Raw genomic sequence first — 15743 nt, forward strand, 5'->3', positions numbered from 1 at the left:
CATAGCCGTGTCTAGGCTTTAAAATGACCTTGGAGTCACTTGGTCCAAACTCAAGACATGCAGGGCTGACAGACAGGCGTGAAGGTCTCCCACACGTTTGACTGATGACAGGGCAGTCAGAAAAGCGGTTTTGAGTGAAAGGTATTTCAAATCCACGGATTGAAGTGGTTCGAAAGGGGGCTTTCATAGTTTCGAGAACTATAGAAAGATCCCAGATAGGAACCGATGGGAGCGCGGGGGTTCATCCTTCTAGCTCCCTGAGGAAGCGGATGACCAGCTCGTTTTTACCCCATGACTGGCCGTGCAGGGGTTCAGCGAACGCCGCAGCGGCCGCCACATACACTTTGAGCGTGGATGGGGATCTGCCCTTATCCAGCAGCTCTTGTAGGAATACTGAGCAGCGACGACACCCCACATGTCCAGCGGGTCCAGGTCTCTGTCGGTGCACCATTTTGAGAACACAGACCATTTTGGCGCATAGAGTCTTCTCGTGGAAGGGGCTCTAGTGTGTATGATGGTGTTTATTACTCCTTCTGGCAGAGCGACGGGTAGTCGTTGATCACCCGCATGCAGCGCCCAGCGCTCTGGGTGGGGATGCCAGATTGTGCCGCTGAGCTTGAGAGAGGAGATCTGCTCTCACTGGGATGGGCCACGCGCTGTCAGTGACAGCTGCGTAAGCTCCGGGAACCATGTCTGATTCTCCCAGCGGGGCTATGAGGAGCACCGAGTGGCGCGTTTCCCTGATCCTCTGCATTACCTGTGGCAATAGCGAGGCGGGAGGGAAGGCGTAAAGCGGGCGTCTGGCCAGTCTTGGGCCAGCGTGTCCTCGCTTTCGAGAAAAATATTGGGCAGTGAGAGTTCTCTTTGGGCGCAAAGAGGTCTATCTCTGCTCTGCCGAATAGGTGCCATAGCGTCTGGACTGTTTGGCGTGCAGGGACCATTCCCTGGGGAATATTGTCTCTGGACAGTCTGTCCGGGCCGTCGTTCAGGTGGCCTGGCACGTCGCGTCGCCCTCAGCGGCGCAGGTGGCACTGGGACCAACTCAGTATGCGTTTCGTCAGATGGAAGAGGTTCCTGGATCTGACACCGCCCTGGCGGTTTAGGTAGGATACCACAGATCTGTTGTCCGAGCGGACCAGGGCGTGGTGACCCTGAATGACCGGGAGAAAGCGCCGCGGCGTACTCGACCGCTATCATTTCCAGACAATTTATGTGAAGGAGCTTTTCCTGAACTGACCATAGGCCGAAAACCGGAGAGCCCTCACAGACCGCGCCCCAACCCATGTTGGGCGCGTCTGTCGAGATGACTTTTCGCGAGATACAGCTCCCATTGTCACTCCCGCTGATACCATTCGGCCACTGTCCAGGGCTGCAGAGCTGATATACAGGTCTGAGTCACCTTGATGGGCTGGCGGCCTGTGGCCCAAGCCCGGCGAGACGCGGGTGTTTAGCCAATGCTGAAGCGGGCGATGTGCAGTAAACCCAGCTGAAGTACTGCTGCGGCTGAGGCCATGTAACCTAGCACTCTCTGCAATTTCTTCAGAGGCGTGAGGCTGTTCATCTGAAAAGATGCGGCTAGTCGCTGAACACGGCGGCTGTGTAGATAAGCGAGCCGTCATTGCCACGGAGTCTAGTTCTATTCCAAGGAAGGAAATTGTCTGACTGGGCTGTAGTGAGCTCTTGGTCCAATTGACTGCAAGACCCAAACTGTTCAGATGGCTGAGGAGAACTGCTCTGTGAGACAGAAGCTCCATATGTGACTGTGCCATAATCAGCCAGTCGTCCAAATAGTTCAAAATTCGCAAACCCTGACTCCACAGGGGTGCGGCGCCACATCCATGCACTTCGTGAAAGTACGAGGTGCTAAGGACAGGCCGAGCGGGAGGACGGTGTATTGATAAACGTGGCCGTCGGGCGAATCTCAAGAATGGCCTGTGACGGGGATTTATCTGAATCTGAAAGTATGCATCTTTCAGATCGAGAGAAATAAACCAGTCTCTCTGGCGCACATGCGCGAGGAGTTTCCTGACTGTAAGCATTTTGAGCGGTCTTTTTGCAAGCACCTTGTTCAAAACCCTGAGATCTAATATGGGTCTGAGGCCGCCGTCTTTCTTGGGAACAAGAAAATAACGGCTGTAAAGCCCGACTTCGCTCAGAGAGGGTGGCACTTTCTCTATGGCCCTTTTGCACAGAAGGCTTGCTATTTCTGAGCGAAGCATGCACGCTGCTTCCGTGTTCACAGTGGTTTCGAGCAGCTCTGAAGCGAGGAGGCGGCGAACAAACTGTAGCAAATAGCCCTGTTGTATTGTGCTTAACACCCACTTGGATATCCCTGGAATAGCTTCCCACGCTTTGAAGCGTAACGCTAGAGGGTGAATGGCCAATTCAGCTCTGATTGCCGCACACAGAGCTGAACAAAATGTGTGGCGCGTTTAGTGTGTTCATGCATGATTGCTCGCAGACAGCATGAACAGGCTGTTTTGTGAGTGACTTCCGATTGGAATGAATGGGGAAAGAGTCACATCTGTTACGTGATGCGTAAGCATAGTCATGGGCACGGGACTTACACACAGAGGAATGTTTGCTGGCCGTGTAACAGAGCGGGCAGAGAATGGGCGCAGTCGCGTATTCGGTGGGCGCATTTATTGACTCTAGCGCTCGGCGGTTCAGTAACCGCTTTATGTGAGCGTGCTCTGGTGGGGACACGAGACATGCAGTGCTTGTGTGCAGAAGTGAACACTGGATTGTGGGCACATTTTCTACACATAGGGCTGGTCGGTGTGACAGAGCGGCCAGAGAATGGTGCGCCACGCGCATTTGTGAGCGCCTTCATTGACTCTGGCGCTTCGAGCGGTTCAGTAACCGCTTTATGAGAGCATGCTCTGATAGGGGCACGGGATGTGTTATGCTTGTGTGTAGGGGCGAACACTGGGTTGTGGGAACATTTTCTACACATAAGACATGTTTGCTCTTTACAAGATTTATTTGAGTCGCCGTGAAAGCGGCGTTTGAGTGCAGAGCAAGCGGGCAGTGTTACCGGCTTGTTGGCTGCTAAATTCACCACTGTAGTAGCCTGAGAGAAGGGGACTGACAGGGGGCAAAGCTTTGACGGTGGTCCGGCCGGCGGGACTGAGCCGTCGTTTGTTCAACAAAGTTAGGAAGACTTCGATTGCTCTGGTTTCAGCGTTACCTTAAATCGAGGCCCGCTGGAGGCGGCGGCTGTCTGAGCGCTGATCGAGGGCGGCCGCCCTGTCGACGCTGAGAAGTCTGAGATTGTTGAGCTGGGGCTGTGAAGAGGCTCGTGCAGGAGGCTGATCACGTGAGCGGCCTGCAGAGGAGTTAGCGCGACGAGGCAGAAGAGATTCATGGCTTGTGTGGCTTTTGGACCTCTGAAAACCGGTCAATGATACCACTCACCGCGGAGCGAAGAGACCGGATGGAGAGAGCGGTGCGTTGAGGAACGTGAGCGCTCTGCTTCTCCCATGTCGGCTAGCGTTAACCACAGATGTCTCTCGGTCACAGTCAGCGCGGCCATGCACTTCCCTATAGCTTGGGCTGCAGCTTTGGTAGCGCGGAGGGCGAGGTCCGTAACACTCCGTATGTCTGCAACCGCCTCTGGATGCCTACTTTCCTCATCCCACTCCCGCAGAAGGTCCGCTTGGAGGATCTGTAGGACGGCCATAGAGTGCAGAGCAGATGCAGCTTGGCCGGCGGCGGAATAGGCGCGGCCAACACAGGCGGAAGTTGTTCTGCAGGCCTTAGACGGGAGCACTGGTTTAGACCGCCATCTCGCGGAGGGCGGGCAAAAGGTATGCTGCTACTGCATCCTCGACCGGAGGGATGGAAGCGTAGCCTTTCTCAGTAGCGCCGTCCACCGAAGCAAGAGAGGTGGAGACGTGGGATCGGACCCTGGCCGAGAAAGGCGCGTTCCATGATTTGGAAAGCTCGGCGTGGAGTTCCGGCAGGAAGGGAGCGGCCCGGGTAGTGGGTGCTGCACAGCGGCGGCTCTGTAGAAAGCAGCCGTCAAGTCTGTTGGGTGCCTGCTCAAGGGGCGGTGACCAGTCGAGCCCGAGGCGGTCAACGGCCTGTGTGAGGAGGCGTGTTAGTGAGCCTGACCACTCCTCGCTGTCCGAAGCCATGATGGAACAGCCCTTATCCTCCGCTTCTTCGTCTGTGATGGCAGCAGAGCAGCCGCTCGGCGGCAACTACGCGGGTGGGCGGGGAGGGTGAAGGCGATGCTCGAGGGATGGGCTCCGGCGAGGCAATCGCTTCTACCATTGTTTCCGGCAGCCTTTGAGAGCGGCGCTTTTTTCTGCGCGGCTGAACGGAAGGCGGCTGGCGGCTCGGTCCTGAGCGCTTGAGTCGAGCCCGCAGGGTCGACATCGGCAGCTCCTCGCAGAAATCGCATCCGCCTGGCGCGGGCGAGCTCTGCATGCCCCAGTCCCAGGCAGAGAGCGCCAGATGATGTGGCGGTCTCCGGTGCTGAGAGGAGCGACATGAGGCGCAAGTGGAGCGAGGCATCTTAAAAAGACGCTCGTACTCTTTTGTGAAGTTCTTAAGAACTAGCTTGCTTTTAAAAGGATACGTCGCCGGATGGCGTAGCTCGCAGGACGGCTGAAGGTGGCGAAGACGGCCGGCTTCTTCGGCGCTGTCCACGCTTGCTTGATGCCCCTCGAACGGCGACGCGGCTTCCAGTTCAGAGATGCGAAGAGCTTCGCTGAAGAGATGAAAATCAGGGTTCCAGCCTACGAACTACGCTTATATGCACTCTAGTCACGCCCATTTTGGCGGGCTTTGATGCAGTGAGCGCGCGGACGCCTCTCATTGGATGCGAGTTCGCCCAAACTCGTCTATAGGCTGCAGCAGTTGCCGCAGAGCAACCTATGAGCTGGCTAGATAGCCCGCTCAAGGTCTGCAGCTGCCGCACTGCGTTGACAATGGATACAAAAATTAAGGATAATTTTTTGGCTTCAATATCTCAGAAAAGATGAATCTTTCCCGTAGCGTAAGCTAGCTTACGCAATACGAGAGAACCTCTCGTAAGAGAACTGTGCATCATGCATTAGAATGATAACACAAGAACTAAAAAGAGGATACAAAAATTAAATCAATGTTGAACATTGTATCTCAAAAGGAATACAATGCTACTTAAATAAATAGTTCACTCAATAGTGAAAACTGTCTTACCATTTACTCACCCTCATGCATCCCAGATGTGTATGACTTTCTTCTGCAGAACACAATTTAAAATTTTTTGAAGATTTCAACTCTGTAGGTCCACACAATACAAGTGAATGGATGCCAAAATTGGGACTCTCCAAAAAACACATAAATGCAGCATAAAAGTAATCCATATGACTCCCATGGTTAAATCCATGTCTTCAGAAGAGATATGATAGGTGTGGGTGAGAAAAAGATCAATATTTAAGTACATTTTTGCTAGAAATTCTTCACCATGCCCAGTAGATGGTGATATGCATGAAGAATGTGAATCCCAAAAAACAAAAGAAGAAAAAAGTGAAAGTTATAGTGGAGATTGACTAAGCACGGAGGAGAATTTATAGAAAAAATTGACTTAAATATTGATCTGTTTCTCACTTAACCTATCATATCTGTTCTGAACACATGGATTTAACCACTGGAGTCACATGGATTAGGCAAATTTTATGCTAATTTATTTGATTTTTAGAGCTTCAAAATTTTGGCACACATTCACTTGCATTTTTATGGATCAAAAAAATCTTAATTTGTGTTGTGCTGAAGAAAGAAAGTCATACACATCCGGGATGGCATAAGGGTGTCTAAATGATGAGAACATTTTCATTTTTGTGTGAATTATTCCTTTGAAGCCCGATGTGGCCTCTGTCCAAACCACCCCCTCTATTGTGTGGGACATAACGCACCAAGTGATACTGCTTTTCTGTGGGTTTTCATAATTTATTATTATTTTATTTTTTTGCATTGCACTGTTTTGAACATATTTTATCTGCAAAAGTAACTCTCTCTCTGTCGGCATTAAGGGCATTTAGACCTTACACGTAAACTGATTTTAATGTAATTGTTTCATACATTATGATATTGAAAATAACTTTTTCACCTTTTAATTTCTGTAATCATGTTGCCCTTTTATTTATTTTTTAAAATCAGATTTATGTAGAGTTTACAGTATCACAGATAAGTGATGTATTTTAAAAGTTGTCAATCACAAACACCTATAAAATACCTATTTTATTTATTCTTACTGGAAAACAGCCATAAAAGGGAATGTAAATTACAGTCTGTGTGCAACATTTTTAAATTGCATCATAAGAGTTTTTATTATAAAGGGGCATAGCTTTCGCAACTCAGTACTTAATACTCACTACTCATGAGTACTTTTAAATGAGCTACTCTTTTACTCTTACTTGAGTAGTTTATAGGATAGGTACTTTTACTCTACTCAAACACATTTTTTTAAGATGTAACAGTACTTTACTTGAGTATTATTTTTCAGTACTTTTTCCACCCCTGCCCATCCCTAATATTGGCACTGGTTAATCAGTTAAACGGACTACCTCTAGTCAGCAGCTTTTGTCTAATTTATGTTATGATGATATGATTAGTATTGCTGACAATTTAGCTAATATATGTTTGAATAAAGATGCACATTTGGGTTTTAAATAGGATCTGGGGTCTCCACTTAAAATAGCAGTGAAAAGAGTCCAGAGAAAAGATGCACAAATATTTATACACAGTACTAGACAATCATTCATTTCCTAGATTGTGCAAAATCCTGTTGGCACCCGAATATTGTGGTCCGAACGTACATGAACAATACTTCACATGATCATTCTTGTCAAAAGAGTAACTTCTTCATAAACCCTTCAACACTCTCATGTAGCGGGGCACTATATTTTATCCATGTATAAGAATGTTGACACATTGCTACACCATTTTATCAAACAACTCAAACAAAGGGACTGTAAGCCAATGGAATCCTGTGAAATAAGATTGCAAGATGGTTTATAGCCTCTCTATAACTGTATGAGAATAAATCTACAAGTGTCTGTAGGGTGAGTCAGCAGTATTAAATGGGAATTCAGACACAATGAGGGAAGCTTCTCTGCCTGTCAGTATGAGCCTGGAATTGTGCATGTGTATGTGTGTGTCAGGCATGGCCATGACAGAAGTGCACTGGCGCATTTAGCCTGGCCCTGAGTTACACTATGTCATTGAGAGCTGTCATTAACTCATGCAGAGCACAGCTGAAAGAGAGCGAAAGCCTGAGTCTACAGATTGTGCATATGGGTACTCGAAGATGTGTGTATGTGCAAAAGCCGGTGAAAAGCACAGCATATTAACACTCTTAATCTTCTCCTGCATGTCGGTGAGGGACTGTTTCATGGTTATTACTTCTGTTCTTTAGGGGAAGATCTGCTCGGTGATGAGATGTAACAGCTAAGGTAAAACATTAACTTGTGATGCATGCTGGAAAATGGAGGACCGGGGGGGACTCCTCTCTGGCCTACTGAATTTTTCAGCCAGGGTGGAAATGAATGTCATGTTAAATACTCTAAATATCATAGTGATTGTGACAGCTAGAAGACAGTACACAGCCGCCATTTCATTGAGTATATAATTATGTTCCAGTAGACAATATGATTTGTAATCCCTGCAAGAAACACCATCTTAATCATGTCTTGACTGGTTCAAAATGGCCTAGTTGGCCTCTCAGCCTGGCAAAACTGACACCAACCTAAGCTGGTTTGCTGGTTTTAGCTGGTTTAAGCATATCTTACTGGTCTCCCAGCCTCAGTCTGGTCTCAACTGATTTAAGGTGATAGTTCACCCAAACATTTTAATTCTCATCATTTACTCACCCTCAAGACATGCCAGATGTGTATGACTTTCTTTCTTCTGCAGAAAACAAACACAGATTTTTAGAAGAATATCTCAGATCTATAGGTCTATACAATGCAAGCAAATGGTGACCAGACCTCTGAAGCTCCAAAAATCAAATAAAGGCAACATGAAAGTAATACATGTGACTCTAATGGTTAAATCTATATCTTCAGAAGCGATATGATATGTGTGGGTGAGAAACAGAACAATATATAAGTCCTGTTTTACTATAAAGCTTAACTTTCATATTCACTTTCAGATGTGAAAGTAAAACTAAACATGCACCATATATGACTTTTAGATGTAAAAGTTTTGTAAAAGTACATTTTGATTGGTTTCTCACTCACATCTATTATATCGCTTCTGAAGATATGGATTTAACCACTGGAGTCATATGGATTACTTTTATGTTTCCTATATGTGATTTTTGGAGCTACAAAAGGTCTGATCACCATTCACTTGCATTGTATTGACATACAGAGTTGAGATATTCTTCTAAAAAATTGTGTTCAGCAGAATAAAGAAAGTCAAACACATCTGAGATTGCATGAGTGTGAGTAAATGTGGGAGTATTCTCATTTTTGGGTGAACTACCCCTTTAACCCTCTGGGGTCGACGGACGCACTGGCGCGTCCTGCTGGATATTTTCGTCATTACAGCAGAAACAATTTAAAATACTCCGTCATTTTTGGGTATACAGATAAGTGTAAGACATCATTAGAGACTATAAAGGGTCTACTCTTCCAAGCTTTATAATCGGAATGAATGGCACCAAAATGTAAGGTACCGTTCATTCCGATTATAAAGCTTGGAAGAGCCAGGATATTTTTTTATATAACTCAGATTGTGTTAGGCTGAAAGCAAAAAGACATATACACCTAGGATGGCTTGAGGGTGAGTTAATTATGGGATCATTTTCATTTTGGGGTGAACTAACCCTTTAAGCTTGACTCTCAGCATGTTCAAGTAGGTATGTTAGCTGGTTTTAGACCATCCAATCCAGCTGAGCACCAGAATAAACAAGTTAAGACCAGGCTGGGAGACCAACCAGACCATTGTAAACCAGCTTGATCGGGCCCAGAAACAAACAAGTACAGCTGAAAACCACTTTGATCAGGCTGGGAGACCAAATAGACCAGCTGAAGACCAGCTTGGCTAGGCCAAATGACCAGCTAGACCAGCTTAAGAACAGCTTGACCATGGATCAGTTAGACCAGCTAAAAAAACACCTCGGCCTAGCTGGGAGAACAGTTAAGTAAGCTTGTAAACAAGTTAAGACCAGGCTGGGATACTAGCCAGACCATCTCAAACCAGCTTGATCAGGCCCGGAGACCAGCTAGACAAGCTGAAATCCAGTTTGGCTAGGATCGGAGACTTTCTAGGGCAGCTGAAGACTGGCTCTACCAGATTGAGAGACCTGCTAGACCATATTAAACCAGTTAAGACTGAGATGAGAGACCATTCAGACCAGCTTAAACCAGTTAATACCAGGTCTGTTTAAAATTTTTGTTATGGGAAATACAGTACATTGATTTCATTACACCACTGCTCAGGAATGTTCCACATATTATATTCATGGCTGAAAGCTAGACATCAAAATTCCTTTTACAAATGTTTTCTTTTTACATTTGAATATAGTTTTTTGTGAAAGTATAACTGATACTGGCTTGTTTCTTCTGCCTGGATTGACAATGTTTGGTTAGCCCTTTTAAGCACCTGGCAGACACATCTTTCAAGATGTTGTTTTGACATTTGGTTGTACTTCACCTACCAAGTGAACACACAATGACATGCAACCAGCAGGCAAGCCATCTTAATCCGAATCTTCTGATGTTCCTTGTGAAAAGATGCTCTTGTTTCTTGAAAGAGCAATATAATAGGAATAATGTTGTGGTTGGCATTTTTACCTTCATCAGCACGTTCAAGTCGTGTGGGAAGCAAAACGCCTTGAGGTTCATGAATTGTTACCACATCACATAGAATCATTCTTTCAAATGCCAGTGCTATTCCACTATGTGGATATTTGTGTAATTTTCTCAGGTGACCTCTAGTCCAAACCCCATCCTGCATTTGGGAGAAGTGCTTCCTCTCTTCCTTTACACTGATCTTCAGTGATGGCCCCTTTGAATACCATTATCCATCCACAATAGAAACAGAGGACAAAATCACACCTGCCAATCAATCTAGGGTAAATATTTGTGTTTCACTCTCCCCTTCAACAGTTCGCCATGTGCAAGGTCTACGATCTTATTACGCTCACAACCTTTCGATGATAATGGCAGTGTCTGTGGATGCACCACAGCTTGTATCACCATCTCCCTCGTTCTGTTATGTCTGCCTGTCAGAAAGACGCAGAGCGGTTTATGAAAGCTGACAGTGGCTGCTTTGCTCCACGCTCTGTAGCCCCACCACAGCGGCAACATGCAAATAAGATGGGCCAAAGGAGAAACAACAATGAAATACACTGTAGAACAGGAATATAATTTTTTTTATCAACATTTCCTCAACCTCTTTTCTTCCAAAACCTGTATGACTTACTTTTTTCTGTGGAACACAAAAGTAAAAATTTAAATAAATCTCCACTCGTCTTTTTCCCATTAAATCAAAAGTGAATAGTAAGGCTGTTAACGGGGATGAGGAATAATTATTTTTTTTTTTTTTTGTATTAAATACTACCAAAATTTGAGTTTGAATTTTAAAGTCATGTTAGCATGTTAACGTGGTGTTGCACTGGTGCCACAGATTCAATCTTCATAATAACAGCGATACCACAATGTTATTCATTCATTACAGTTACATGCATGGAAGCAATATTCCCAGATAGCAGTGGTATTCGGCTAAACTCGGTGGTGAAATGGCTCAAAGTATAAGCCCAAGCAAGGGACTGCTCAAACAGATGAAGAGATGGACAGAATGGAACAGAAAGCAAGGATCTTGAAACACACATTTCCAAGGTGAACTCCTTTCCTGACAAAGCATTTTAAAACCCATTGCATAATCTAAGAAACACTGATAAGAGAGACAGAAGCAATGGTCAAAGACCTCCACCTAAGGGGCTGTTCAAACTGAATGCTTTTGCAACCATCATTTGTTTTTCAATGTGAAAATGCATTAGACAAACATCTTTGATCATTTCGCTATGATACATTATTCATTCAGTATCTTTTGCAGGAGTGTTGTGTTTTTAAGATGTCATGTCAAGTAAAAATGAACACGTCTTACTGCAACTGGACAATAATGTGACCTGTCTGAAGTCATCAGTGCTTGACACACATCAAAAATTAGAATGCAAAATTTTAGCATTTAAATGTGCATTTTTATCTTAAATTTGATGGCAATTCTAAACTTGAATTTTAATTTTAACACACTTAGTGTAAAGTGGCTCCTAGCTGTCATGCTCCATAAAGGAGAGAGAAAACAAAAAACAAACAAAAAATTAGGGCTGTCGATTTAACTTGTTAATTCAGTGCGATTAATTTAACACAGAAAATAACGCATTAAAAACTTAATGCAATTAATCATATCCCCAGACCATAAAAGGAAGATTCCTGATAAATAAAAGCAAGATGTACCACCTGTTTTCTCCAGGGGGCAGTAAGCGAAACTTCAGCTGTATATAGGCAACGTGCAGCTTATACAGAGAACAAAGCCACCCTTCAACAGACAGCACAACACGAGAATATGTTGTTGCATTCAAAACACAGCTTGATGGAGCTCAAATCCAAACTAAGGAATCTCAAGACATTTTCTAAGTATTAAACTATGTTTAACTTGACACATTGACATAAAAATGCTATGTTTATGACACAACACAACCAAAGAGAGACACTTAAAAAGCATCCGTCTGACACAGGTGTACATTGATGGGTCGCTTGTATTGTCTTATCAATGCTTAACTACTCTGCCACAATAATGCAATGCATTTTAATTATCTGAATATTTTTATAAATATATATATATATATATATATATATATATATATATATATATATATATATATATATATATATATATTGTAAATATTTAAAGATAACTATTTATAATTACTTCATCATTATATACAGAATTATTGTTAATTGAGGGGATTTCTCAGCAAATATCAATGCGATTCATTTAATTTGATTAAAAACTTTAATCGATTGACAGCCCTAAAAAAAAAATCAAACACCATAAAACCACAGTAAATGTAGTTGAACCAACCAAATCATACAATCACATTGTGTGATAAACACACAGAATTAAACACCAATAACATAAAATTGTATTTGTTCTGTCATGACATCATGTGTTTGTTAAAAGAGATGCAAGAACTAATGATGATTTATTTTATTGATGTGCGCCATTTTTAATTAGTGTGCTGTTAAAGGTTGTTGATCAATGATTTGGTTTGACTTGAGTGAATAACGACTTTCTGTTAATCTTGGAATGTTCATCACACAAAGCTATAATATGGCTTCAGGTGACTTGGAATATAGTCTTATGAAATACTTTTTTGATGCTTTAAATGTGCTTTTTTTTTGTCCTGGTCCCCATCCATTCTCACTGTATGTAAGAGAGCAGCGTGAACTTTCTACAAAGCTTCTACTTTTGTGTTTAATGTAGGATTGAAAGTCATACAGGTTAGGGTTGCTCCAATACCAAAATTGGTATAAATGAAAAGCCTCAGATTTTTATATGAAATTAAACAGAAAATGACTTCAAAAGAATGGCATAAAATCTCACATGTATATACAGGTACATGTGTATATATATATATATATATTTACACAAAAAAATATATTTATTTTTGGTAAAATTAATGAATTATTAATGAAAACATTAATGAAAATACACAAGGCTTCTCTGGCTGAATCTCAACATGCTGATAAAAAATTGTGTTTGTGATATCGCTTATAGATAATAAGAATACTACTACTATAACTACTACTAATAATAATAATACAACCATTTATTATTATATAATTGTTACAATCGTTATTATTGCTACTTTTTGAATATTAAATTTTTATATAGTATATTTCATTTTAGCTGGACTTTTATTTTGACAGACCTTTAAGGGATACTCCCGTCACAACTCCGTAGGAGCTCATTTAAGACATTTATACTCTAAACACACTGCAAGAAAATTAAGCACCAGTAGTTTCTCTTACATTTATGTGAGTGTGTGCGCATGTGTGCGCCCGCACGTGTGTGTGTGTGAAGCAGATAACAGAGCAGAGCGACACCTTTGTTTATCCTGTAGCGTGCAGCGCATGTTTCTGTATATTTAATTAAATTACATCCTTCTGCTGTTTAATGATCACACTTCCAGATTCATTTTTTTGTATTTGTCATTGATTTCATCTCAAAACTGTAACATCTCATATACATTTGCTAATGACAGCATACTGTAATAAGTACTAAAATTAGCAACAAGATGATATCATACGGTTTTAATTTTTTGGGTATCGCGATTCTTCTTTAGTACCGGTAAACCGCAGAACCCTAATACAGGTTCAGGTGAGTGTTAAAGACTTTAGGTTTAGGAAATAAAGGGCTGGCTTGATGGCAGCAGGGGTGTCGAGAAGAACACATAATCTAGTTATATTACTTTGACCAATTTATTGTGCTTGACAGGTTCAACCTACTTTAGGTTGGACAGTGTGCAGTTTATAATCATGAACGCACACAAAGGGCAAGGAATAGGGTCTTTCACAATGTCCATTCACAGCAGAACTGAGATCTCTGAGAATCAAACTGATATTTATACCTCAGTGCTCATTAGTGTAGTGCTACTGTGATTGCTGGACAACTGATTAAGTTAATTGGACAATCAAATTGTTAATTAATGAGTGTGACAAAGGGCATGTCCCAGAAGCGTCAGAACAGTGTGTAAATAAAGACAGTCAAGTTTAGGTGTACTATCTCTTTAAAACTTAGATTATGGCCAGAGCATTAAACAGTTGACCCTTGTTTTAGAGACTTAACAGGCTTCTGGAGCTGGCTGATAGTCAAAGAATTATAGGAGTTATTAAAGACTAGGCACAGGTATGGATCACCTGATTGAGCCAGATAACTACCCAAATGCACATTTGGCAGGACTGGCACTTCTCCTCTCACCCTCCTCTCCAAAAGTTTATTTACATGTCTTTCTTAACAGCCTTTTCATTGCTGAGTGACGTGCTCTGTGAAACCGAAAGCAGAGAGGTGGGAGTGGGAGAAGAGTGTCCTACTTGAAGTTAAATGTAACATGAACTTAAACTTGCATCTAAAACATTTCTGGCATAAACAAGAACATCATCAGTCAAAATATTGGACCCCTGCAGCCAAACACCAACATGAAAGCAATCAAAACCGATCACACATGGCCGTTCGGTTAGGAACTACTGTAGAAGATGCAAGAAAATTAACATTGTAATGTGTAATGCTTTGCAAACAACAAGGCCCCTAATCTCAACCGCTGTGGCATTTGACACTATAAGCAGTAGGAAACATTAACAACACAATTTTGGTTCAATTCTACCCCCTGGAGGCATCTTGCAAGTCTCACTCCGGCTAGATTTCAAAAAGAGGCACTCTCACCCATCTAAAAAGCCTTTTAATTTCCACTCTCAACCTGCTCCTCATTAGGGACAACATTATTTAGAATATATTGTATAATTAAGGTGTAACCCTGAAATGAACTGATCTGCTTTTCCTGTGGCGCTGATGAAAGTTTTAATTAAGTGTCAAACAGTTATTGAGGAACATTTGGGCTCTCATACTGAGTGTGTTTATCTGATTCATTTGGCTGCACCGCTGCCATTTGGAGACGGTTATGAAAGCACACGTGCACACACGCACGCACACACACACACACACACACTGTGAAACTTGTTTTTATATAATTGTGGGGACTCTCCATAGACTTCAATGCATTTTATGGATTTTATACAGATCTAACAATAATTTCTATTCCCTAAACCTAACCCACACAGAAACCTTTTGGCATTTTTACATTTTCCCCAAAAAATGTGTTTGTATGTATAAGCCAATCCCCAATGGGGACTGCTCACTGGGCCCCACAAGGAAGGTGATCTCAGGTTTTACTATCCTTGTGGGGACATTTGAACCCAGCAATGTAGTATAAACATGCAAACACACACACACACACACACACACACACACACAGTTATAGGGTTTTAAAGGATGCACACTTTGAACCAAAAATAAATATATAAACAATGCATTCTTGTAGAATGCTTAAAGTAATATTTCATCCAAAAATGTTGTTTGCTCACCGTCATGCTGTACACAAAAGGAGATGATACGCAGAGTGTCTGAGAGCCTCAGTCACCATTCACTTTCACTGTATGGACAACAACAGCAGCGTCAACATTCTTCAAAATTTCTTCTCTTATGTTCCATGGAAAAAGAAAAAGGCATAAGGGTTTGGAACAACAACAGGTGAATAAATGGCAACATAATTAAATTTTGAGTGAACTCTTCCTTTTGGCAATGCTACAAAGAACAAGAATGTAAGCTGAAACTGTTTCAGCTTTATTTATTTTTTCATTTCAGTAAATGAAAGTGATGGTAAAATATCACAGTGTGTGCTTTTTGAGGTACAAGAATACCCTCAGATGACAGATTGTAGAGAAGCAGACATGGCTGCCCATCTATTTTAGAAATAAGAGCCAGAAATTCCACAAAACAAAGGGGATTATACAACTACAGGCCTTATCTTCATGTCCCCCCCCCCAGCTGTTCCTTTTCCATTCTCACTGTTGTATCCATCTTTCACTCTCTTCTCTCTCCATCCACAGCAGGAACCCGGAGCATAGCCTCATCAGAAAGACTCTAATGAGTTTAATTAATAATGGAAATGAATGCAGCCGCCACGG

General features: G+C 42.8%; 1 protein-coding gene and 1 long non-coding RNA gene across 5 annotated transcripts in view; one reads left to right on the forward strand and one right to left on the reverse strand.

Annotated features, from left to right (window-relative positions):
• LOC127633263 (RNA binding protein fox-1 homolog 3-like) overlaps nucleotides 1-15743 on the reverse strand; it is a 569814-nt gene that overhangs the window by 338823 nt on the left and 215248 nt on the right. The gene's annotated exons all lie outside the window — the stretch shown is intronic.
• LOC127633264 (uncharacterized) lies at nucleotides 7405-10737 on the forward strand. The gene is made up of 3 exons (XR_007969192.1): nucleotides 7405-7442; nucleotides 9922-10069; nucleotides 10675-10737. It is a non-coding gene; the product is annotated as an uncharacterized LOC127633264 (long non-coding RNA).

Source organism: Xyrauchen texanus, chromosome 40, assembly GCF_025860055.1.
Source record: "Xyrauchen texanus isolate HMW12.3.18 chromosome 40, RBS_HiC_50CHRs, whole genome shotgun sequence".
Taxonomy (NCBI): Eukaryota; Metazoa; Chordata; class Actinopteri; order Cypriniformes; family Catostomidae; genus Xyrauchen; species Xyrauchen texanus.